This window comes from Heterocephalus glaber, unplaced genomic scaffold, assembly GCF_053883595.1.
Source record: "Heterocephalus glaber isolate CG9 unplaced genomic scaffold, H.glaber_assembly_v1.0 deba00001729, whole genome shotgun sequence".
NCBI classification, from domain to species: domain Eukaryota; kingdom Metazoa; phylum Chordata; class Mammalia; order Rodentia; family Bathyergidae; genus Heterocephalus; species Heterocephalus glaber.
In genome coordinates, this window is record NW_028258440.1 from 12,983,913 (window position 1) to 13,008,733 (window position 24,821).

A 24,821-nucleotide genomic window follows, 5' to 3' on the forward strand; every position below is an offset into this window, starting at 1 on the left:
CAGCACTAGCTCCCAGAGGCCTGGTCGTGATAGAAGGAGCCTTGGACCTGGGGTTCTGCCTCAGCCAGTGTACCTGAACCCTACAGAGCACAGATAAGCAACAGGCTTTAATAGTCTCTTGTTCTAGAAAACTGGGGGACAAATGGACTAACAATTCTCCCCTGGAGGCAAGTGGCTGCAGTGGAAGATGCAAAGCACTTAAATCAACAAGACGCTAAGAAGTGGAGAAATACAGAGGTTCAAGATCAATGCCAGTGCAAGAACTTTTAAGGGGGTTGACTGAGCAGTGCATGCATCCATCCATGCGAATGTAGGACATGGCCCAGAGAGAACTGAAAACGTGGATACCAACTGGATCCGTCCCTTGCCAGTAGTTTATAAAATATATATAGTCAATGCTGTAGAGGCTCCTTCTACAGTCAGTACTATACAAGTCCTTTCAGTTACCCATTACTTTGATACCAAAAGCATTAACTACTTTTCAGACATTCCAGACAAAGGTTACTTATAATAAAAATTCAGCTTTTGTTTTAAAACAAGATAGTGTCCATTTAAAAAGTAGGGTTTTTTTCTTTCAAGTGAACAGGACATTTTCTTTATGAAACAACTTCTAGTCTGTCAAGACTGGTTTGCTTAAGATCCTAGGTAATGTGCATATATGCAGAAACAAATAAAATTAAACATTATCTGCACAGAAAAAAGTCAATTCCCCAAAACATGATAGAACAGGTCTGGTTAGTACAAATCTATTGCAAAGTAAAGAGATTCTGTGCGTCAGCTCCACAAGGAGAAGCAGGGAGAGAACATTCCAGCCTCCAGGTCGTGTTCTGGAAGCCTAGAAGCCCAAGGGACAGTGTTGTTCCCAGGGTCCTGACAGACAAAACTGCTCAGGCTCCGGCCCTGCTCTCCTCTGGAGCAAGGCCCACGCTCCCATCTACTTTAGATTCCGAAGCCACTTCGATTTTCTAAGGGAGTCCATGGCTTCTGCAGCCTTCCTCCATTTCCGAGGAGACTCCTCACTCTGACCGGCCCTGGAGGAGCTTCCCACTGCTCTCTCCATGACTTCCCGCAGTTCGCGCTCCAGCTCTACCAACCGCGCATTCTGTTCCCCTATGATCTGGGTCTGCTCTAGCAGTTTCTGGTCTTGGTCCTGAAGCTGTTTCTGCTGTTCCTGCACTTTGGTGTGAAGCTCAGAAATTTCCCGCCTGAGAACAGTCATGCCAGCACCGTTGGTCTTAACCTGCTGCTGGAGTTTAGTGACCTCTTGTCTCGAAGGGTTCTGCTTCGAGAAGAGCTGCATTGTCGTTAGGGCTGCGGATGGGCCTGGCACTGGAGGAGAGCCCATGAGCCTTCCAGACACGTCCGATCCTGGCAGTTTCCTCTTTAGAACTGGAACAATCTTCTCATCAAAGTACTCCATGGCCATGGAGGAGATATCCCTTAACTCCTGGAGGACTTAATGAGTGCGCTGTGGGGCTCTGGTAGAATTGACATATCTCAACACACGGTACATCTCATCAATCGCCTTTCCTGGGATGAAGCAACAGAGATTGGAATCCACATACTTCATAAAAGTCATGTTTAACAGTGACAGCCTTGTTTCCACAGCTGCAAGGATGTATGCATGATGAGCTAAAGAATGGTTTCTCCTTCCTGATTCTCTCCTTGGGAGCTGTGCTTTCACTTGCTTGTGACACAGGTTATGGTACCTCTCCACTTTCAGAAACCCCTGATTCAGCATTCTCTGGCAAAGCAAGTCCATTCTTTTACAAACCAGGTGCAGCTGGCTAATTTCGTCGTAGAACATAAAACTGAGGATGTTCTGGATGGCTACGATGGGCAGTGCCACCAGCGTGTTGTTCTGAGGCAGCTGGTCAGGAATCAGTACCAGTGCTGGGGCCGCCTGGGACCCCAGCTGGGGGGGCTGGGCCGGGGGTGGGGGAAGCTGTCGCTGGGCAGAGCCAGCAGCAGAACAAGAGCCGCTGTCACCATGGCTGCCACCTCCCTCCTCAGCCATCCGCTCTTCGGATGCCGCTGCCATCTTGGGACCTTGATCCCTTCCCCTGCAGAGAGGGGACCCAACACTGATATTAAGAGTGGTGGATTAATTGATCTGGAGGAAGAAATTTCAAGGCAGCCCAACATTCAGGCTGTGGCATGGGTACTTCTGGTTGCATTTAGCCAGATCAAAAATGAGAATCAGGAGTGGAAGTCAGAGCCAAAAGATGTAAGATTCCTGTTTTGCTGGGAAGGAATCTCCTGCAAAGTTAGGGCCACGGAGAGTGTGTTTGCTGAAAGAGGAAGCCAAGTACTTTGCATCAGGACAATAGGAAAGATGGCTTGAAGGCATCTCAGAAATTAGCAACCTCCTATCACAGGTCCAAAGGAGCAAATTGTAAAATTGCTTTGAGAAGAGAACCCCAGGAAGCCTAGTTCATTCAGTACTACCTAGGAAACTGACTCTTTGAGTTCATCCATCCAGACACTCAGAGGTTTCTGCAGCTATGGTACAAATGGGCCCAACTATTGCTTCCACTGGCAGTAGACTTTGATACCATCCATTTGGTGTTGGTTTTTGATGCATGTAGAGTGTAAAAGTTGTAGAGTCACACAGACTTCCACTCAGATTTTAGAAGAAGTCCTGGGAATTCAGGCAATGTGCCCCCAAGAAAGCAGTGCATGGAGCTGTGAGAATGAAGCTGAAAGTACAATGGAGATCCCAGGTAGTTGAAGAAGGGAAGAAAGTGGAATGTCTGCCAAGGAAAACCACAGGCAATAAACTCAGCTAGCCCAAGAAAGAACCCATGTGGGTGGCAACTGGCAGGGGCATGGGGCAGGGTTGCCCAAGCTTCTTAGAGGTCATATTTCAGCACAACCTGCCACAGGTGCTGGAAATGAAGCTATAGCATTTAATGTTCACCCTGCTAGGTTATGGTGTTGTTTTGGTTTGATTCTTCTTAATCTCTCTAATCCCTTTTTTCCCATTGTACCTTGTGATAATGTAACTTTTAAAATTTTTTTATAGGAGTTCATAGCTAAGACTTTGACTTGAGTCTCAGAAGATACTTGGACTTGGACTTTTGAAAAATGTTGGAACTCTTAAGACTTTGAGAAAAGGATTATTGTGTTTCTGGTTGTAAGTGGGATAATTACATAATGTTTGGTGAAATTATGCATTTACTATTGTTTTTACTTGGGGAGAAAATATATTCCCATTTCAAGTACATGTTTTGGAGTGTGAAGTTGACAACAGGTGGATTGTGACCATTAATTTGTTATGCTCTTTGGATTAAGAAACACTTAGTAGATTAGAAAGGCACACTTCTACATTTATCTGGGAGGGGCAAATAGGCATGACTGGTGTACTATATATTGTCCATAAGCTGATCCTCTCTATCACTGTTTCCCTGATTTGTTTCTTGGCTAGCATGAACTGTGCATCTTTGCTCTATCAAGCCCTACATCATGGCCTTTTTCCTTGATGTTTCTGCCTATGAATCAGCTGACCATTGACCAAATCTTCAGAGAGTGAGCCATATTAAATGTCTCCTCCTTTAAATTGTATTTCTTGCCTCTAAGTCTGTATAAATAGTGCTCCTTTTGTCTGTAATATTTTTCTCCCAATCATATCATTTCATCTAAAAAAAAAATCCATCACAAAAAAAATCTGATAACATTTATCACAGCTTAAATGTTAGTTTCTTTGGCAAGTATTCTGGTGTTTTCTTCTATCTAAGAAGTTGTGTATGCCTTGTCATTGCTCTGTACTGCCCTTTGATGTCACTCACCGTGTTTTAAAATTTTTAAAGATTTATAAAATTTTAAAGTTTCATAAAATTTTAAAGTTTCAAACTAGACAAAAGTTGCAATGATACACACTTATATTGATCAAATATCTATTACATATTTTCATTTTGATTTGTCCTAATTATACTCTTTCTCTTTTTCTCTCAAATATTGGAGATTAAGTCACAGATTTAACTCACAGAAGATTAATTTATTCATTTCCCCTAAATGCTTTAGAATACAAAGAATATATTTCCTAAGAGCAACACATTATTTTACATAAATATAGTACACTTATCAAGATCAGAATATTTGATTTTGATAGAATTCCATTATTTACTTCAGAGACTATAATCAGATTTGGTCAATAATTTCAATAATGTATTAATAGTTGTTTTTCCCATTTCAAGATCCATTCTAAAGTAGCAAATTGCATTTATTTATCACCAATCTTAGATTCCTTTAATCAGGATAACTTCCTCAGCATTTGCCTTTTAACCTTGAATTTTTAAAGAATGCAAGCTGGTTATATTGTAGCATATTAACAACATCCTACATTGAATGAGTCATTGTTATGAAACCTCTCTCATTCCAATTCTTAATGATCTGCTTTCCCCATGTTAGAAGGATAAATATATGTTCAAAAAGAGAGACATTCATTGAATATCTACCATGAATCTTCACATCAGCCATGAGAGGTAGGGATTAATTTTCCATTTTGCATGCAAAAAAGAGAAGATTATCAATTATTTGTTTTAATCCTTATGTACAAGAAAAGATCCAAAGGGGTAGGGGAATTGGGAGGGGAAGGGGAAAGGAAAGAAGGGAAAGGAAAAATTATGAGAAAAGAAAAAAATGGAAACAAAGTCTATGGAAATAGGGAAGGGTGGAGGGGGTGAAGGGTGCACAGGCAATGGGGAAAAATAACGAAGATACATCATGTACAGGTACAAGCACCCAATGATAAATGTAAATGTATTGTATACCTAAAATATACCAATGAAAGAATTTAAGCTAAAAAAAAAAAGATTTCATAGCTTGTGTATAAATCCAGGTCACTGAACATTTACTTCTCTTTAGGAGAGGTTAGATTAATGTATAATAATAAAGATAACTCTTCAAGATAGCTTAACATTTATTAATCTTGATTCTCACGAGTGTAGCTGAAGGTATTGTGGGTTCTTCTCCTCTCTGCCTGCCCAGAACTTTGATAGATAGCATTCAAATTTACACATTCATATATGCACCTTGGAAATGTTGCAAAGGTGTTACTTGAAGAACAAATTATGTGGTCCTACACTGAGTTAGTTCTACTGATAATTCCTAAGGAAAGCACAAGTTAGCCTGACAAGACAGTAAGCAAATGGCACATTTTATACATTCAGTGGATTCTGTCTCTGAACAACCAGCAGTTCTTGTGTTTTTTGAAGTGTTAACCTCACTGGGAAACTGAACATGACAGTTTAACACTGGCTTTTATCAAAGAAATGATAGACATTCTAAATCAGGGTACACCTCTGTTTCAATGAAACCAAAATTGACATCAGCTCACTTTTAGAGATCACCAAGCAGTGGAATTCCAATCAGGAAATTGATGGAAACTTTTCTTAAAAGGTTACAGTCAAATGGGCAATGTGACTAAAGCCACTGTATTGGGCTGGCAGTTACTATTATAATTAATACTTTCATTTAAAAAAAACTCCAATCAAGCAATGGATTTTGTTTAATAAACTAAAAGAAGTTTGAATTCATTTTATAGATAAAGATACCAAGGCCCAGTATAATTAAATGGTCTGAAAAGTTTATTAGGAAATATAGGATTTAGTTTAAACTAATCCATAGACTCTTGAACTCTCTAAATCTCTATTTAAAATCCTTTGTCCTGCTCTGCACATTATATTGCAAATATTTTGGAAATGCCACACTGAGCCATGCTCATATATCACTTAACAAATGTCTCCAAAATTATTAAACCAAATGAATAAAATAATAGTTTGTATTTATTGTTTACTCTTTGCATAGAACTTTACTGAGTGCGTCACAAACATTATCTTGCTTAACCTTTACAATAAATTCTCTGAATTATGCACTACTGTTAGCTTCATTTTATGTATGAGGAAATAGGGTTAGAGCAATCATGGAACTGTTTCAAAAGTATATACGGGTAAATGTCAGTGGTAAAGTTGGAACACAAGAAATCTGAGTTTGAAGCCCTTACTCTTAATCATTGTACTACAGACATATATTGGCATTTCTATGCAAAGTTTGATATTAATCAGGGCCAAACCTTGAATTTATGGTGGCTCCAAGAATGAGACAGAGACCACATGTTACCATATTGATGCTTGAATGAAATGACAGTTATTCTTGTTAACAAGACAGGGAAGTAGCCAAATCAACTCAGAAGTATTTTTAAACTTTGCAAGTACTTGGTGGAGTTTATATAAAGTGCCTGGCACATTGAGTCTGTTCAACAAATGGAAGCCATGATTGCTTGCTTCCTTGCTAATGATGAAGATAGCCCTTATTTGACAGTTATACATTATATAGAGGTATCAATTTATCATACTGTAACCCATAAATTTATACAATTATTATTTTTATCTTTGTTTTTTTTTTTTAAATCAGAATCTCACTACTATGTAGTCCAGCCTGGCGTTTGACTATGTATCCAGAGCTGGCTACTCATGGTGATTCTCCTGCATCAGCCTCTGGACTATTGGGATTATAGGCATGCACCATCACACCAGGTTCCTGAATTTGTACAATTCAAATAAAAACATAAAGAAGATGGAGAAGCACTGAGTACAATGGAGAATTAAAAACCAAGAAGCATTATTGAAAAGATTGCTGCTTCTAGGAAGATGGAGGAATGGTGAGCATCAGAGAGAGAGAGAGCATCTCTGAGGTTTAGTGTCCAGGCACTGGAATAAAGCAATATAAGGAAGAGCAGAAGGAGGGAAGTGGGACCCCAGGACCCAGGATGAAGCTGAAGCAAGAACTGAAGCCACACCATGAGTGAAGAGAGTGTCTCCAACAAAGAAGAAGGAGGTAACAGGAGCCACATCCTACCTGAGCCCAGACTCACTAAGTGGGAAAGGCAGCTCGAACCTGCAGACAAACTGTGACTATGGGCAACCCCAGAGAGACTCCATAGAGAAACACACCAGTGGAGTGGAATGGTGGTCACAGCAGATTGCAATTGTTGGTGAGTTGTTGGGGTTTGAATGTCCCCCAGAAAAGAGTGATCAGTCAGAAGCCATTCTGGAAAAGGACCAAGTGAGTGAAGAACTCAGAGCAACTGCAGGCCAGCTTCATCTAGTGGCTTCCAGTGTCAGCATCGGGGTTCAAATCCACAGGAGGTCTAGGAGCCTGGAGTCAGTGGGGGGTGCACAGACTGTTGTACTCTCCACAGGTCCAGTTTCATCCTCAAAGCCAGAAACCAGCCTGAAGTTCAATGGAACTAAAGGTGCAGTCTTGCTGGGATTATCCACTACCTTGCTGTAAAGCAATGGCTGCCTGCTGGGATTAATCACCTTGGATTTGTACACTGCCCACATTGTCTACCACTGATAGCAGAGACAGGCTTTGAAGTGAACATTTTTTTTCTTATTTTCTTTTTTATTTCTCTCTTTTCTTGTTTTTGTCTTTATTTATGTTTTTTTCTTTATTGTTTATTCTTATTTTTATCTGAGTGTGAACACTGTTTCTATGGGGTTTTTTTTGTTGTTTTCTTTTCTTGTTTTTATTCCTTCCTTTTCTCTTTCCCTCCTGTTTTCTTCACCATTTTCCCAAAGTGCTCTTCTTTTGTCCTCTGGCCTTGCTTCTAATCTCTTCCTCTTCTATTTCTGCATTTCCCCCCTCTAACTCCTTTTAAATTTTCTCCCACAATAGTAAAATTACTATATTGAGGACTTATTTACTGCAAACATTTTAGTGGTTTGTTTTAAATTTTGTTATATAACCACAAATCTAGTTCATACAGTTAAAGATGGCAAATTAATAGTTACCACAGTTTGTCATTTTCTAGACTGTGTTATTGTGATTGCTTATTGTACTACTTTAGCCAATGTCATATAATTGTTCTAATCAGTTGTTCTTCCTGGTATACCAAGACTGAAATTGGCTGAGGGAAATACAAAATACTACAGGCAAGTGCCAAAGAACCAGGGGCTAAGCCAAGTAGATAGCAACTTCTAATTCCAAATAAATTGGAGAGCTAGGATCTTGCAACAGACTCAAAACCCAAAAGCCAGCTACATCTGGAAGACAACTTTAAGTAGTCATTTCCTAACAGTTTAAATACTAGCAATAAAGAAACTCACCATAAGCAATCTACAAGCATCAACCCAGGAATTAAACTAAAAATAAAAACAACAAAAAAGAAAATAAGAAGACACTTAAATAAGGTGCAACCCCAGGCTTCCAGCTCACCAAAAGCAAACCCAGGAGGCAATAAGATGGAAAATCTGAAAGTTACCCTCCTGGACTCTGTGAAGTGGTATCAGTGAAAGTAACAAAGCAGATAAAAGCAGCTCTAAAAAAATCAAATCAGAAATAATGTTTCAAGTAAATACAGAGATGGTGACCATAATGAAAGATGTAATTAGTGGCTCTAGTGCAGATACAGATGAAAAAAAAGACAGGAGCTTAGGAAAAAGATGGAAACCATGAACCCTCAGCACAGAAAAGAAAAGGAATCCATGAAACATATTGAATCAGATATTCAGGAGATTAAAAATTCCATTAAAAGTATATGCAGTGTCTTAGTTACTTTTTTCTCATTCCTGAGACAAAATATCTAACACTCAAAGTTAAAGGGGAAAGGGTTTATTCAGCTCACAGTTTGTAGAGGTTTTAGTTCATAATCGGCTGGCTCCAAGGCTAAGTGGCACATGGCAGAGTAGTTTCTCAGAGGAGAAGCAGTTCATGGCAACCACAGCAAAAGTAACAAGGGAGTAAGGGAGGGGCAACAACCAGTAAGATATTTTAAAGTGTCTTGTTGCCCCTTTTATCTTATTCAGATGACTTAGTCCAAGTGCTCTCCAGCCTAGCATTACATCATGAATCACACTCTAGATTCAGCTACCTCTGAAATGGACCCACCTCATTTGTACGAGGTTTTGAGAAGACATTTAAACACAAGCCATAGCATTCCACCCCTGGACCCCCAAAGACTCATATACATCCTTTATAAAAAAAAGAATTCAGTCCATCTCCAAGAGTTGCCAAAGTCCTAACAGTTTCAGCATTACTGAAAAGCCCAAATCCAGCCTCCTCTGAGATTTAAAGTAAACTTTTAGCTGCAAGTCCCTGTACAAATGAAAAAAAATAAACAAAACACTTCCAACATTCAATGGCAGAAGATACACATTACCATTCCAAAAGGTAAAAATAAGGGGATGCAAAGGAATGGGAACTGTAATAATTCCAGGTGAACTGGAACTATAGAGATGTGCCACACTCTGGAATCTTTTATCATAGCCACCCTTCCAGAGGGGGCTCATGCCTCCAAAAACTCTGGACAAAGGAAAGGCAGTTTGCAGGGTCCTTTTAAGACTCTTCTATTTGGGGAGGGCTCAGGGAGTAGGGGAGCACAAGCAGAGTTTCACAGGGGCAGAACTTTGTTAAACTAGTTGGGGTCAGGGAAGTTTCCCACAGTTTAGTTAAAACAAAGTATCACACAGGTGTGGTGTCTTCTGTTTACAAGGTAGTAAAGATAACATAGTTGTAGATTGCTCTACCAAAAGGTCACAAAGATAACATATAGTCACAGACTCACACAGGATGAAGTGATCTGTTATGCATTAACTAAGGGGACTCCCAAGGCGGAAGGGGAAGGCAACCACCTGGAATCACTTGACTTTACATAAATGGAGTCAGGTTGGCTATCACAGACCAAAGCAAGTCCAAAATCCAGAAGGGCAAACATTAAATCCCACAGTTCCACTTCCAGCATCCTCAGCAATCTGTGGCAAGTTTTTGAACTCCAACTGATCTGGAATAAATCCAATAGATCTGGCTTTGTTGGCTCTGCCCCTAAGGCAGTTCTGGTGGTTGTAGCTCCCATGGGTTCTCTCTTGGGCCAGCTCTGCTCCCTCCTTGCAGTTTTCCTCAGACAATCCATGGTCTTGGCACTGCACCTTCAGTTTCCAACTCATAACTTCACACACTGCTCTCTCAGGGGCACACTGCCTGGTATCCCAGGCTTTCTTCTGTAATCTGTGTGGAAACCTTCCTTACTCCACAACACTTGCATTTTGCACACACCTAAAAGCAGCACCACATGGTTGACACCCAGGTTTGCTACCATCTGGAGAAGTAGCAAGGCTTCTTTTTCTCTTGGCTGTAGGGGTCGAATGCCTGGATTGCTGAGTGCTCTGAAGCCAATCCTGAGGAACAATTCTCTAGGATACCATTCTGGAACATAGTGCTCTGGAGTTACCTTCTCAAAGTGAAATCTTTCACTTTTGAAATTTTGAGGCTGCAAAGGGTGGAATCCTACTGCTTCTTGTGATGCCTTCAGGCCATCTTTTCTACTCTCCTGTTCCTTCTCACCAATCAAAATCTCATCTGTTATATCTTCTCAGTCCACAGCTTTACTGGAGCTTCCTTTCTGTCCAAACTCAAAACATTTTAAATCATTCTGCTGTGCTCTTTGCTGTTGATTCTCAACAGAGATGTGGCCATGACATGTCCTCAACATTGGACTGCTGTGAAAGTACTTCTGTGAGATTAATTAGTTTCTTGCCCTTAACCTCAGTCTCAGGCAAATTCTCTGGACATGAACAAAATGGAGACAAACTTTCTGCCGAGGAATAACACACATTTTCTGGAGTCCAGCAGCCAATGAATCCCTTCTTCCCAGGAGAAACATCCTGTGCCTGGTCTTTACCAGCTTTCTGGTCTTCTGAGCTCTGACCAGAATCTCCCATACAGAACAGCCTAAGGTTCTCCAGCTCTAATTCTTCAGCCAGCATCTCTGAATCTTTCCTAACTTTCCCCCTTCACACAAGGCAGTTCCAAAGGCTCTTGAGCCACATGGCCAGGTAAAGTCACAGCAATGACCCCACCTCTCTGGTAACAAATTTGTGTTAGTTACTTTTCTCTCTCTTTGCTGAGACAAAATACCTGACAATCAAAGTAAAAGGGGGAAAGGTTCTTTTAGCTCAAAGTTCATAGAGGTTTCAGTTCCTAATCAGCTGGCTACAAGGCAGGGTGGCAGAGGGGCAACAGTTCATGGCAGTGAAAGATAGCAAAGAAAAAAGGGACCTTAAGAGTATCTTTTTGCCCCTTTTATTCCATTCAGACTATCTGGATTAGGGTGGTGTCAAACCAATCACTCACATGTAGTGGTTTAGTAATCACATGCCCTTAATCCCAACATAACATATTACAGATTCAGACACCTCTGAAAAAGCACGAGGCTTTAGGGGGACATCTAAACACAAGTCATAGCATTACTACATCCTTGTAAAGGGAACAATCCAAGAGAAAGAGATAACAATCCTAAATATATATGTACCAAATAGTAGTGCATTCAAATATACAAAACAAATATTAATGGACACTCAAAATCCAATAAGCACTAATATAATTGTAATGGGGCTTCTCAGTGCTCCACTGTCACAAATAGATTATGTAGACAAAAAAACAACAATGAAGTATTACAACTGAACCAAACTTTTGAACAAATGGACTTAGTAGATGTCTACAGAGTGTTCTACTTCTCAACATCAGAATGCACATTCTTCTCAGTTGCACACAGGATGTTCTCCAAAATGGAGCACATGCTAGCTCATAAAACATGCTTAAGTTAATGGAAAGGAATGGAAATTATCCCATGTGTATTATCAGACAATGAAATTGGAAATCAATGATAAAAGGAACCACAAGAACTTCATGAACACATGGAAATTAAATATCACCTTCCAATGAGTCACAAATAAAATTAAAGAAGGGCTAGGGATTTAGCTCAGTGGCACTGAGCCTGCCTTGCAAGTGCAAGGTCCTGAATTTGATCCCCTGGTACCAAAAATAAAAAATTTTAAAAATCAAAGAAGAAATTAGATAGTTTCTACAATTAAACGATAATGCCAATACAACATACTGGAATTTATAGGCCACAATGAAAGCAGTTTTATGAGGTAAATTTATAGCAGTGAATACCCAAATTAGGAAAATAGAGCAAACTCATGTCAAACCTCCAACTTGTAGAAGAAGAAGAACAAGTCAAACCCAAAGATCATACAAAGGAAGAAATTGTACAATTAGAGCAGAAATTAATGCAATAGAGACTAAGAAAATGATACAAAGAATCAACGAATCACAGTTAGTTCTTTGAAAGATTAAAAGAATTGACAAACTCTTAGCTAACCTTCTCAAAAAAAGAAAGAAAAGACTCAATTCCATGAGAATGAAAAGGGTGAAATCACAAGAGATCCTGAAAGAATCCAGATTACCTACTTTGAGAACCTTTACTCAAATAAGATGGAAAGCACATAAGAGATGGACAAATTCATAGATACATATGAATTACCAAAGCTGAATCAAGAAGTTATTAAACTTCTAAATAACTCAATATCAGTCAATGAAATTGAAGATGTACTTAAAAGCCCACCATCAAAAAAAAAAAAAAAAAAAGCCCAGGCCCTGATAGACTCACTGCTGAACTCTGTAAGAAATTTAGAGACTTAATGCCACTACTTCTCAAATTCTTTATTGAAATGGAAAAGGAAGCAATACTCCCAAATTCATTCCTGGAAGCAATCATCACCTTGATCCCAAAATGACCCAACTGAAAAGGAGAACTATAGTCCTATGTCCCTATGAACACAGATGCAAAAATCCTCAATAAAATACTGGCAAAAAGAATTCAGAAGATCATCAAGAAGATTATACACCCTGCCCAAGTAGAATTCATCCCAGGGATGCAGGGATGGTTCAAAGTACACAAATCAATAAATGTCATACACTTTATTAACAGAGCCAAGGAAAAAAACAGTATGATCATTTCAATAGACACACAAAAAAGCATTTGACAAAGTCCAACACCCAGTCATGATAAAAACTATACAGAAAATTGGAATAGATAATCTTTATCTCAGTCTGATAAAAGCCATCTATGACAAACCAATGGTCAAAGTCATACTAAATGGAAAAAAACTGAAAGTTTTCACTCTAAAATCAGGAACAAGACAAGACTGTCCACTATCACCACTCCTGTTCAATACAGTTCTGGAAACATTAGCCAGAGCAATTAGACAAGAAAAAGAAAAGGAATAAAGATAGGAAAGGAAGAAGTTAAATTATCATTACTTGTGGATGACATGATACTCTACATAGAAAAGCCAAAAACTCCACCAAAAGACTTCTAGACATAATAACCAAATTTAGTTGCATACTTGGATACAAAGTCAAAATCAATAGCCTTCCTGTACATGAATAACAAACTCACTGAGAGAAGAATTAGAGAAAGCACACTTGTCACAATTGTTTCAAAAAACTGAAATATTTAGGAATCAATCTATCAAAGCAAGTCAAAAACCTCTACATTGAAAACTACAGTATGCTTAAAAAGGAGATTGAAAAGAATATCAGAAAATGAAAAGATATCCTTTGTTCTTGGGTAAGAAGAATCAATATAGTGAAAATGGTCATACTTCCAAAATTGTTATACAGATTTAGTGCAATCTGGATCGAAATTCCAACAACATATCTCACATAATTAGAGAAAACTATCCTAAAATTCATTTGGAACCAGAGAGACCTAGAATAGCAAAGACAATTGTAGGTAATAAAGGCAAGGCAGGGAGCATCACAATCCCTAACTTGAAATTTTACTACAAAGCTATTGTGATAAAAATAGCATGGTACTGGCACAAACAAAAAACAAAAAACAAAAAACAGACCAGAGGATCAATGGAACAGATTAGCAGATGCAAAAACAACTCCAGGCGTACTCATCCACCTTATCTTTGACAAAGGAGCCAAACACCATCACTGGAAGAAAGATAGCCTCTTCAATAAGTGGTGTTGGAAAAATTGGGTTTCAACTTGTCAAAGATTAAAACTAGACCCAAATCTCTCACCACACACTAAACTAAAATCAAAATGGATCAAAGATCTAAATATTAAAACAGAAACACTAAACCGGCTGGAAGAGAGGCTAGGTAGAACTCTTGAAAACATTGGCATAGGAAAAGATTTCATGAACGAAACCTCAGTTGCACCTGAACTAGCACAAAGAATAAACAACTGGGGTCTCATCTTATGAAAAAGCTTCTGCAGAGTAAGAGAAACTACCAACAGAATGAAGAGATAACCCACAATATGGGTTAAAATTTTTGACAGCTGTTCCTCACACAAAGGTCTACTATTTAGAATATATAAAGAACTTAAAAAAAATCAGACCTCCCAAATTTAATGACCCTATCCAAAAATGGGCATCTGCAATGAACAGACATTTCTCAGATGAAGAAGTAAAAACAACAAATAAATGTGAAAAAATGCTCAACATCACTGGTCATTTGTGAGATGCAAATGAAAACAATGTTGACGTTCAATCTCCAGAAAAAATGGCTGTTATCAAGAAGTTGGCCAATAACAAATGCTGGCAGGGCTGTGGGGAAAAAGGAACCCTTCTTCACTCTCAGAGTGTAAACCGGTGCAAACACTATGGAAATCAGTGTGGAGATTCCTCAAAAAACTAGAAGTAGAAATTCCATTTGAACCAGCTATTCCCCTTCTGGATATCTTTCTGAAAGAACTAAAACCATCATACCACAGTGATATACGCACCCCCTCTGTGTTAGTTACTTTTCTCTCTTTGCTGAGACAAACTGCCTGACACCCAAAATTGGAGGGAAAAGAGTTTATTTGGCTTACAGTTCGTAGAGGCTTCAGTTCATAGTTGGCTGGCTCCAAGACAGGGATGGTAAACAGGCATTGCAGAGGAGAAACAACATGGCATGCACAAGGTAGCAAAAGCAACAAGAGAGTTTAACAGTATCTTTTTGCCCCTTTTATCTTATTCAGACTACCAGGATTAGGGCACTGACAAACCAATCACTCACATATAGTGGTTTAGTAATCACATGCTCTGAACCCCAGCATCACACATTCCAGATTCAACTACCTCTGAAAAAGGGAATCTCACCTTATCTGAATGAGGCTTTGGAGGTACATATAAACACAAACCATAATATTCTGCCCTGGACCTCCCAAAGACTCATTCATATCCCTTTATGCAAAAAAGCATTTAGCAACTCTAAGAGTTGCCAAATCCTAATAGTTTGAACATTCCTGAAAAGTCCAAGTCCCAAGTCTCCTCTAAGATTTAAGGTAAACACTTAGCTGCAAGCCCCTGTACAAATAAAAAGAAACTCAAACACTTTCAACATTTAATGGCAGAGGAAAGGAAAAAGCCATATGATCCTGTCACTAGTTGGAGAAAAAGTATTGGACTAAATTCCAAAGCTGTTCATAGTAAAAGCTATCAGGAGACTTGAAGTAGAACAGAACCTTTTCAACAGATTAAAGACATGTACTCCATACTTCTAGTGACAATGCCTTATATGAATGGAGAAGATACAATGCTTTCTCCTTAAGGTGGGGAACAAGGGCAGATATGCTTACTCTTTATCTGTCCATTAAACTTTGAAACCTAGGCCCCACCAAAATAATCTGGCAATAAAATGACACAGTTAGGATAGGATTGGCAAGGTAGAAGCAAAATCTTTATATATAGATGAACTGATCATCTACAGAGAAAATAGTAAGAAATCTCTAGGAGCCCCTAGAACTTGTATTTGAATTTAGCAGGATTAGAAAACACAAGGTATGTATGATGACTTTTGGGGGTGGATCTTCCAATGCTGAACCAACACTGCCATCCCTATAACAAAACCACTTTCTACGTACTGCCAGATCTGACTTCTAAGAGTTTGTTTTGTTAAACAAATTTCTATCTATGTTCATACCTTTTTCTTCTATTATCTTTATCCAGTTTTAAGATTAGCACAATGTTGATTTCCTAAAATGAGGGGAGAAGTGTTCCCTTTTCTTTCTGCTTTAAATGTTTGATATAATTTATCAGTTAAAATGTATACGAGCCTGTTGTCATCATATAGGTAGATTTTTAAGCTAGGAATATACTTTCTTTAATAGGTGCTGTTCAAATTTTATATTTCCTCCAGAGTCAGTTTCATTAATTTGTCTTCCAAGGTACTTCTTAGAAGTTGTCAAATTTATTTCAAAACAGATTTTTTGAAATATGCTTTCTATATCCTTTTAAATTCTGTAAAATCTGTGGTAATGTTTCCTAGGTCTTGATATTTTAATTTTAAAAATGAACAATTGATATTGTGTTATAGGAAGTAAAGGTCTAAAGAAACAGGGGAAGTGGGAGAGGTAGGGGAAAGGAAAGAAGGGGAAAAATATGAGAAAAGGAAAAAAAATGGAAACAAAGTCTTTGCAAATAGGGAAGGGTGGAGGGGATGAAGGGAGGGCAGGGGAATGGGGAAAAAAGACCAACCAAGATACTCATGTAGTGGTACAAGATCCCAATGATGTATGTAAATGTATTTTATACCTAAAATGTACCAATAAATTTAATGGGGGGGAAAAAACATTTAATGGCATAAGATAGACCTTACCATTCCAAAAGTTACAAACAGGAGAATAAAAGGCATGGGACAAAAGCAAGTCCATAATCCAGCAGGGCAAATATTAAACCCCACAGTTCCACTTCCAGCATCTGAGAGAATCTGTGGTAAGTTGTAAACTCTAAGAGGCTTGAGTGGTTTCACCCCTATGGCACTTCTGGTGGTTGTAGCTCTCATGGCTTCTCTTTGGGGCCGGCTCTGCTCTCTCTTTGTAGTTTGCCTCAGAAAATCTATGTTCATGGCTTCTCCAAACTTCTGGGGTCTCCATTGCACCTTCAGCTTCACACTCACAGCTTCATACATTTCCCTCTCAGGGGCACACTCCCTGGCCTTCCAGGATCTCTTCTGAAATCTGGGTGGAAGCCTTCCTGATCCCACAACTCTTGCTTTCAGCATGCACCTAAAACCAGTGCCATGTGGATGATACCAAGGTCGCTGCCAGCTGGAGCAGTAGCCAGGCTTCTTTTTCTTTTGGCTGTAGAGTGCCTGGATTATGAGCACTCTGAACCCAGTCCTGAGAAACAACTTCCCTAAACCACTATTTTGGAAAAACTTCCATAGGCTCCCATTTTGTAACAACTTCCTTAGGCCTCCGCAATTCTGGAAAGTGGTTCTCTGCCATATCCTTCTCAAAGTAAAGTCCCTCACTTTTGTAATTTTCAGGCTGCAAAGGGTGGAATCCTGCTGCTTCTTGTGATGCCCTCAGGCCACCTTTTCTATTGTCCTTTTCCTTCTTAGCAATCAAGATCTCATCAGTTCTACCTTTGCAGTCCACACCTTTACTACAGCTTCCTTTCTGGCCAAACTCAAAGCATTTTAAATCATTCTTCTGGGCTTTTTGCTCTTGATTCTCAATATAGATCTGGCTAAAAGCCCCCAACAGTAGCCATGCCACCACCTCAATATTCGACTTCCTTGAAATTCCTTCTGCAAGATTAATTAGTCCACTGTCCCTAATCTCACTCTTAGGCAAACTCTCTGATCATGAATAAAACTCAGACAAACTTTCTGCCAAACCATAACATACATCCTCTGAAGTCCAACAGCAATGCAGTCCTTCTTCCAAGCAGAAACTTCCTGAGCCTGGTATTTACTGGGCTTCTGGTATTCTGAGCTCTGACCAGAATCTCCCATAAAGAACAGCCTAAGCCATTCCAGCACTACTTCTGTAGCCAACATCTCTCAATCTTCCCTAACTCTTCCTCTTTCCACAAGCCAGTTCCAAAGGCACTTGAGCCACATGGCCAGGTAAAATCACAGCAATGTTCCCACTCCTGGTACCAAATTTCTGTGTTAGTTACTTTTCTCTCATTGCTGAGACAAAATTCCTGACACCCAAAGTTGGAGGGGAAAGAGTTTATTTGGCTTACAGTTTGTAGAGGTTTCAGTTCATAGTTGGCTGGCTCCAAGACAGGGATAGCAAACAGGCATTGCAGAGGAGAAACAACATGCCATGCACAAAGTAGCAAAAGCAACAAGAGAGTTTAACAACATCTTGTTTCTTTCTTTTTTTTTTTTTCCGGTACCGGGGATTGAATTCAGGTCCTTGTGCTTTGCGCAGCAGGCGGCGAAACCACTGAGCTAAATCCCTGGCCCTTAACAGCATCTTTTGTCTTATTCAGGCTACCAGGATTAGGGCGCTCCCAAACTCATCACTCACATATAGTGGTTTGGTAATCACACACCCCTAATCCAGCATCACACATTCCAGATTCAACTACCTCTGAAAAAGCGAGTCCCACCTCATTTGCATGAGGCTTTGGGTGGATTTTTAAACACAAACCATAACACTCACATTTATAGTGGCACAATTTGTTATAGCTAAATCTGGAAGCAGCCCAAATGCCCACCAATTGATAAATGGATAAAGTAGATGTGGCCTTTTTATACAATGGAATACTACTCAGCAATAAAGAAAGATAAACCTGAGACATTTTTAGCTAAATGAATGCAGTTTGAGCCCATAAACTTAAGTTAAATAAATCAGATATCCATGTGTAAATACTGCATTGTTTCTCTGGTGTGAGAAACTGAAAGAGTAAATGAGGAACAAAATGTATAATAGATATTATGAAATAGGAAGAAAATGTTCAAATGGGTAGGGGAACTAGGGAGGGTGAGGGGGAAGGGAAGGAAGGGAAGGGACAAAAAATGAGAAAAGAAAAAAATGGAAACAAAGCTTTTGTAAATAAGGAGAAGAAGAGAGGTTGAAGGGAGGGGAGGGGAATGAAAAAAATAAGAATGAAGATATATCATGTACAGGTACAAATTCCCTATGAGGAATGTGATCATTATGTATACTTAAAATATACCAATAAACTTAATTTTTAAAACAGAAAAGAAAAGATTGAGCTGAGAAACCAAATCCTGAAATTTAAAATCAGTACTTTTTTGCTGATTTCCACTGAGCAAGAGTTATAGCAGGGTTGTTGGTGTTGATGCTGCCCTGGAAATCTTTCTAAACAGAAATACTCAGCAGTTGGCAGGAAGAAGCCCCAGATTTCAAGGTTGCTGGTTCCTGGGCTACAGATAATGTGCATTACATGTATTTTTGATGGGCCCATTCTAGAATGATAGTAAATATGCCCTGAAGAGTATATGCTACATATACATATTGTATTCTCTGGATTTAGTCAACTCTTCCCTCAATGGAGTGAATTTCTTGAAAATGAAAAACATTTTGGAGACTTACAGGGAAAAATTTGCATCTTTTCTGCTTTTCTCTTGTATGTAGATTTTAGTAAACGTATATTAAGTGCTTCCTCTGTGCCAAGCATCATGCTATAGCACTATCAATAAAGCACTAAGACTAAAGCTGATATAAACATTGGAAAGTCCAGGTCTGTCTCACACTCCACCCATTGTGACTTCAGGCAGTATAGGATCTGATGTTCCCACCATTACAATTAACCAGTTGCATTTCATGAGTATTTATTGACTGTTAGTTATAAGACTATATGGTAAATGCTGAAGTACCGACACAAATTTCATTGCTCGATATGCATGGAATTCATAGCCTGGTGGAAGAGGTATACATGAACAAAATAACTATATTGAAACATGCCAATTACTCTACTCCTCTTATGGCTGAATGTTTGTGCAAGAAGAGGAGGCCAAGTCACTCTGCCTGGGAAAGTTAAAGTAAAGAAGCATCATATTTGAGCAAGAGTATGAAAGATGAGTGGATGAATACTAAACAAGTGAAAATGAAAATGAAACAAGTCAAGAAGATAGAATATGCAAAGCCCATAGATGTTCATTCAATCAGTGGCTCTGTATGAGTGTAAAGTGTATGTTTTGGGATGGGAAGAAGTGAAATGTTTAGAAAAAGAGGAGAGTGACTAAACATTTATAAAGTGCTGCTTATGTGTCAGGGATTGGACTGGTTTACACATATTTAATCCTCACAACCTTGTGAGGCAGGAATTATTGTCAACTCTATGACAACAATGTGTTACCAAATATTCATATAGTACTGTACATTTTTCTAGCTTTCCATAGTAGGTTTGAGCTATGAGACCTGGTTTAAGCAAATTAAATGTAGGCAAAAAATATGTAAACTATTTTCTGGATTGATGGGATCCTTCAATACTCTCTTTCCTTTCTACATCACCTTAGAAGCTGCATGTTCTAATACACCAGCTTCAAGAGGCGGGAAGATATTTTCATCTACCTTGTGATGTGAGAACGAAACTTGTATTATGTTAAATCTCTATGATTAGGAAGTTAATTTGCTAGTTTTCTCTCATTGCTGAGACAAAATACTAGATGCACAAAGTGAAAGAGGGAAAGGTTTATTTGGCTTACAGTTCTTAGAGATTTCAGTTCATAATCAGCTGGCTCCAAGGCAGAGTGGCAGAGGGGCAACAGTTCATGGTGATGGAAGACAGCAAAAGCAACAAGAGACCTTAACAGTGTCTTTCTGCCCCTTTTATTTTATTCAGACTACTTATTCAGGTAGCACTCATGCCCTTAATCCCAGTGCCCTTGGGCTTAGTCCCAAGGTGAATCAATCACACACTCTGGATTCAGCTACCTCTGATAAAGCATGAGACTTTGGGAGGACATCTAAACACAGGCCATAACACGTAGTGTGGATTATTCTAGTTGTCTGGATTATAGCCAGTGAATCAAAAATGGCCCCGTGCCTGTTTTGTAAGTATAATTTGAATAGAACACTGATACATTAAATATTTACATAACCATGGCTGCTTTCATGCTACAATGGCAGAATTGAGTAGTTGTAACAGAGACTGTATGGTTTATAAAGCCTGAAATATTTTCTATTTTTGTCCTTTATGAAACAAGTGTGTGCTGGCCACTTTCTTATTTTATGAATAATAAAAGAGGGAACACAGCAAATCAGCAGTGTTGTTAGATTTAAACCTAGGTCAGTTTTTGATTCTACTTCTTGCATTTGCTTTTACTGTCACTAGTTCTTTGACCTCTACTTGATTCTGCACTTTGGTTATTATACTTCTTCTGTCCATATACGTATACTACATATGCTGACAATCCATTCTACAATTACTTTTATGGCTCAATGTGGTGTCCTTTTGAGGCATGACTTATTGTGTTCTCTAAAACTTAATGTCTTCTACTACTTGCACCTCACCATGAAAGAATGGCTATGAGAGAAGGAGGAATTGAGGACAATTCTAATGACTTGTTTGTGCAACAGGAAGCACAATAAATATCTGATGGAAGCAGTAAAAAGAGATTACAAGCTGAGGGGATGGATAAAGACTGCATTGGGAGAGAAATATAACACTAGACATGTTGAACTTAAGGTTCTTGTGGGAAGATTCAACTGGAGATCTTCTATAGTCAGACGAGTCTGAAGCTCAGGAAGTAGATCTGGCTTGGAGGTAGAGTAGAATGTATTATACTGAGTCATCTCTCCTTTATCTCTTAAATTTTAGTATGATCAGTGCCATAAGATGGCTTGAGATAGAAAGTGAAGTCTCAGTCTGAAGCTAGGTTTGTATTCAATATTCTTGAGATGTTGTGAGGCAACTACCTGAGTTTAAACTTACAACTATCAAAAACAGTTGATCTCATTAACATCTTCAGAATAATTCTACTTAAAGAATTAACAACAACAATAACAAAAACAAATTAAACATTCAATGATAATGACAACCAACAAATATTTTTTTCTTCATAGTTTGCACTTTTTGTTGATCTTTCTATATTCATTGCAAATAGATGATCTGGGTAAAAATATAGACTTGGTATACTGACCACTCACAAGCATATTTTTTATAAATCAATATCTTGCATTAGAACATACAGAAGAGTTCTATTTTGAATTTAATGTTCTGCCACAATTATCTTGATGCTTTTAGTGTACTTTTTTTTTTTTGGTGGTGGTGGAACCACTGAGCTAAATCCCCAGGCCTTTTGTACATATTTTAATTGTACAATAAGACCCACAAGTTATGTGGATGGTTCTATCTTCCATTTGATTTGATTTCTTGTTGCCTGATCTACCATAGCTGAGCCTTTTAAAATTACTCTGGCCAAAAATCCTGGGAAGATACTTGAAGAAATTTTGTGCTGCAGTATGTACTGTAATGAGCAGAGCTTTGCTGTTGATAGCCTTACAGAAAGACATCAAGATTATTTTTATGTCTGAGCTATGGCAAGATATTGCTTTCATAATTTCTGTGACTTCAATAGGACTGGAAATGGAAAACTTTTTCAAACCTAGGTGTCCATATGTGGATAGATGCTTAGTGTCTTTCGATAGTATGGATTACAGAAAGGCCAATGATTCAGCATTAAGACTGATGTCTGTTGAATTTGTTTAAGGGAATACTGCTGAATATGTTTCCTTAACTTTAATCTTCTTTAGGCATCCCTTAGTCATTCCTCCATTTCCTTCCTACTTATAGTCACTATTACTTTATTTCAGGTAGGTTTGCAGTTAAGAATGGAAGAGGCAGCATGGCCCTATTTACACAATTCAAGCAAATGTGTTACTTCCCCCGGGGGCTCTCCATATTTGTTATCTTTGCTCAGTCAGGAAAGAAGAGTGAATTTTCTGATGAGTATTTAAGAAGGTAGGGATATTGGTATTTCTAGAATGCCTCTTAAAACCTTATCTCTCAGGATTTACCTGGTATATCCATGAAAAACCATCCTGTATTATTTCAGCCTTCAAGTATTCGGACAAGTTGATTATTTTTTCCTGACCTTCTCAACCATATACCCAAAAACCTAGTGCTGCTGAAGAGATAAATGAATATTTTTCATCATTGAATTTTCTCCACCTCTGGCTCCTTTTCAGAATTCAATTTCCTTTTTATTCTTTATTGACCTTTTTATAACCTTCTTTTGATGTCATGGATAGCCAGATTCCAGATATGGAAAGAGCTAATGTTGTAGGTATTTACTGTGACTTGGCACAGTGACTTTCCCCTTGTCAGTTGGGGAATCAAGCTGGAGGGATGGGAAATGTGCTGTCAGTGGCAGACTTACTCCCTGCAATAAGTAGAATTAAAATTAAAAAGGATAGACGTGAGGGGGGGTCCATCCATATCTGCTTTATTCACCTGGTTAATGACTCAGGCTGTTCATTAGCACCGAAGAAGCAAGTTTTATCATTTCCCCACCTTCAAAAAAAAAAAAAATGAAACATCTGCATGCAAATTACACTAACAGGTTCCAAAACTTCTTTAATTGAAAGTATGTGACAGGATCTCATGTAACATTTATCTTGCTGCAATTGACATGAGAACAAAAGGTGTGGCGTTTAAGGAATATTTTATTTAAAGACAGCCTTAAAGAAGTTGTGGGTGTGATTGCCAGCTTATCAGCTGACTCACTGGTGCCTAGACAGAACTTTTTGTTATTAGCCAATCTGAATTCTAATATGGCCCAACACAACATAGTGAAGGCTTTGTCCCTCAGCTATACCCATCTTTCTACCCCACACCCTCACTTCCTGATAGTTATTTTTAACATTAACAAACGTAAATTAGTACTCAACACCTACAGGAAGCATTCACTACAAAAGTGATTCAATAACAAGGCTTATTTTGGAGGCTTGTATACTAACAGACATTTCGTTCTAGCTCACATACAAGTAAAGCATTTGTGTTTGCAGAAATCAGCAGTATTATGGATGCAAAGAGTTGGCATTCAAACAGAAGCCACAAGGAGCGTGGGGGAAGCATCCTGTTTAGCTTACTGGATTTAGTCATGCAGAGCACACTGTCTTGGGGAAAATAATTTGTGCTCCAGCTTCACATTTTATGGGAGAAGATAATCTACTTATTTCTTAGGGGTAGCTCTACATGGTCTGGCAAGATCATTTAAAATACAAAAGGGATTTGAGGAAGTTCTACCAGGTTAAACCTATCTAGAGTTCAATGTTTGTATGAGACTTTCTATCCTCATATTCCTGGCTATCATGAAAGTGCAAGGCCCCATTGTTCATAAGAGTAGAGAACTTACTTATTCATTTGAGTTTGGTATGGCTAGAGGAGGATGAGAGATTTGTGAATATGTGGGACAGCCCATGTTCTGTTTCTATTATGGTACTCCAGAACAGAGTTTGTCTTCTGAGAAACAGAGATTTAGATAAGTCAGTCTCTATAAATATCTGTGTGAGGATAAGAAATCTTTGTTCATCCTTTCATACTTCTTGAAGTAAGAATTTTTAAAAAAACTCATGTTAGGCCATCCCTTGTCTGAGTTGCATACAAAGATTGAAAACAGTCTCAATATGATTGATTTTTAAATTGTGCCATCCTCTAAGACAGTATTTTTCTTGTTTCCTGCCTCTTAACTTTGCTAATTTCTTCATATTTGAGCAAATGCTTTCTCATTATGAATTGACTTTTTTAATTAAAATTTTGAAATAATCATAGATTCATAGGAATTTACAAAAATAGTACTGAGAAGTCATGTGTATGCTTTACACAGTTTTCCCTAATTGTAGATTGATTTTGTTCTCTTATTGATTCACATTTATTTAATATGAGATTTCTTGTCTGTCTCATTCTGTTACCATAACCTGCCCAGGGCATTTATGAACATTTCTGTGGCACAGAACATATGAATATATAAATAATTGGCTAAAATTGTGTTATATTACACACTGCATATTTTAAGTAATCTTATTATTTCAGAGATACCAATAAGTGAAACAAATAACATAAAATTATGAGAACCACCTTGAAGATGAACATTTTAAAAAATGCCTTTTTGTGGTTTGAATAGTTGTCCCTTCCAGAATTCATGCTAACATTTAATTGGCATTGTGACAGGAATAAGAGGTGAGATCTTAAGAAGAGATTAGGCCATAGGAATTCCCCTTCATTGGTGAGTCTGATGCTGATATAAAAGGGTAAGATCAGCCCT

At 38.4% G+C, this 24,821-nt stretch overlaps 1 pseudogene; it reads right to left on the minus strand.

The window, feature by feature from the left end:
- Nucleotides 1–934: 934 nt before the first annotated feature.
- On the minus strand, nucleotides 935–2,041 carry LOC101720367 (F-box only protein 28 pseudogene; annotated as a pseudogene).
- Nucleotides 2,042–24,821: the final 22,780 nt, after the last annotated feature.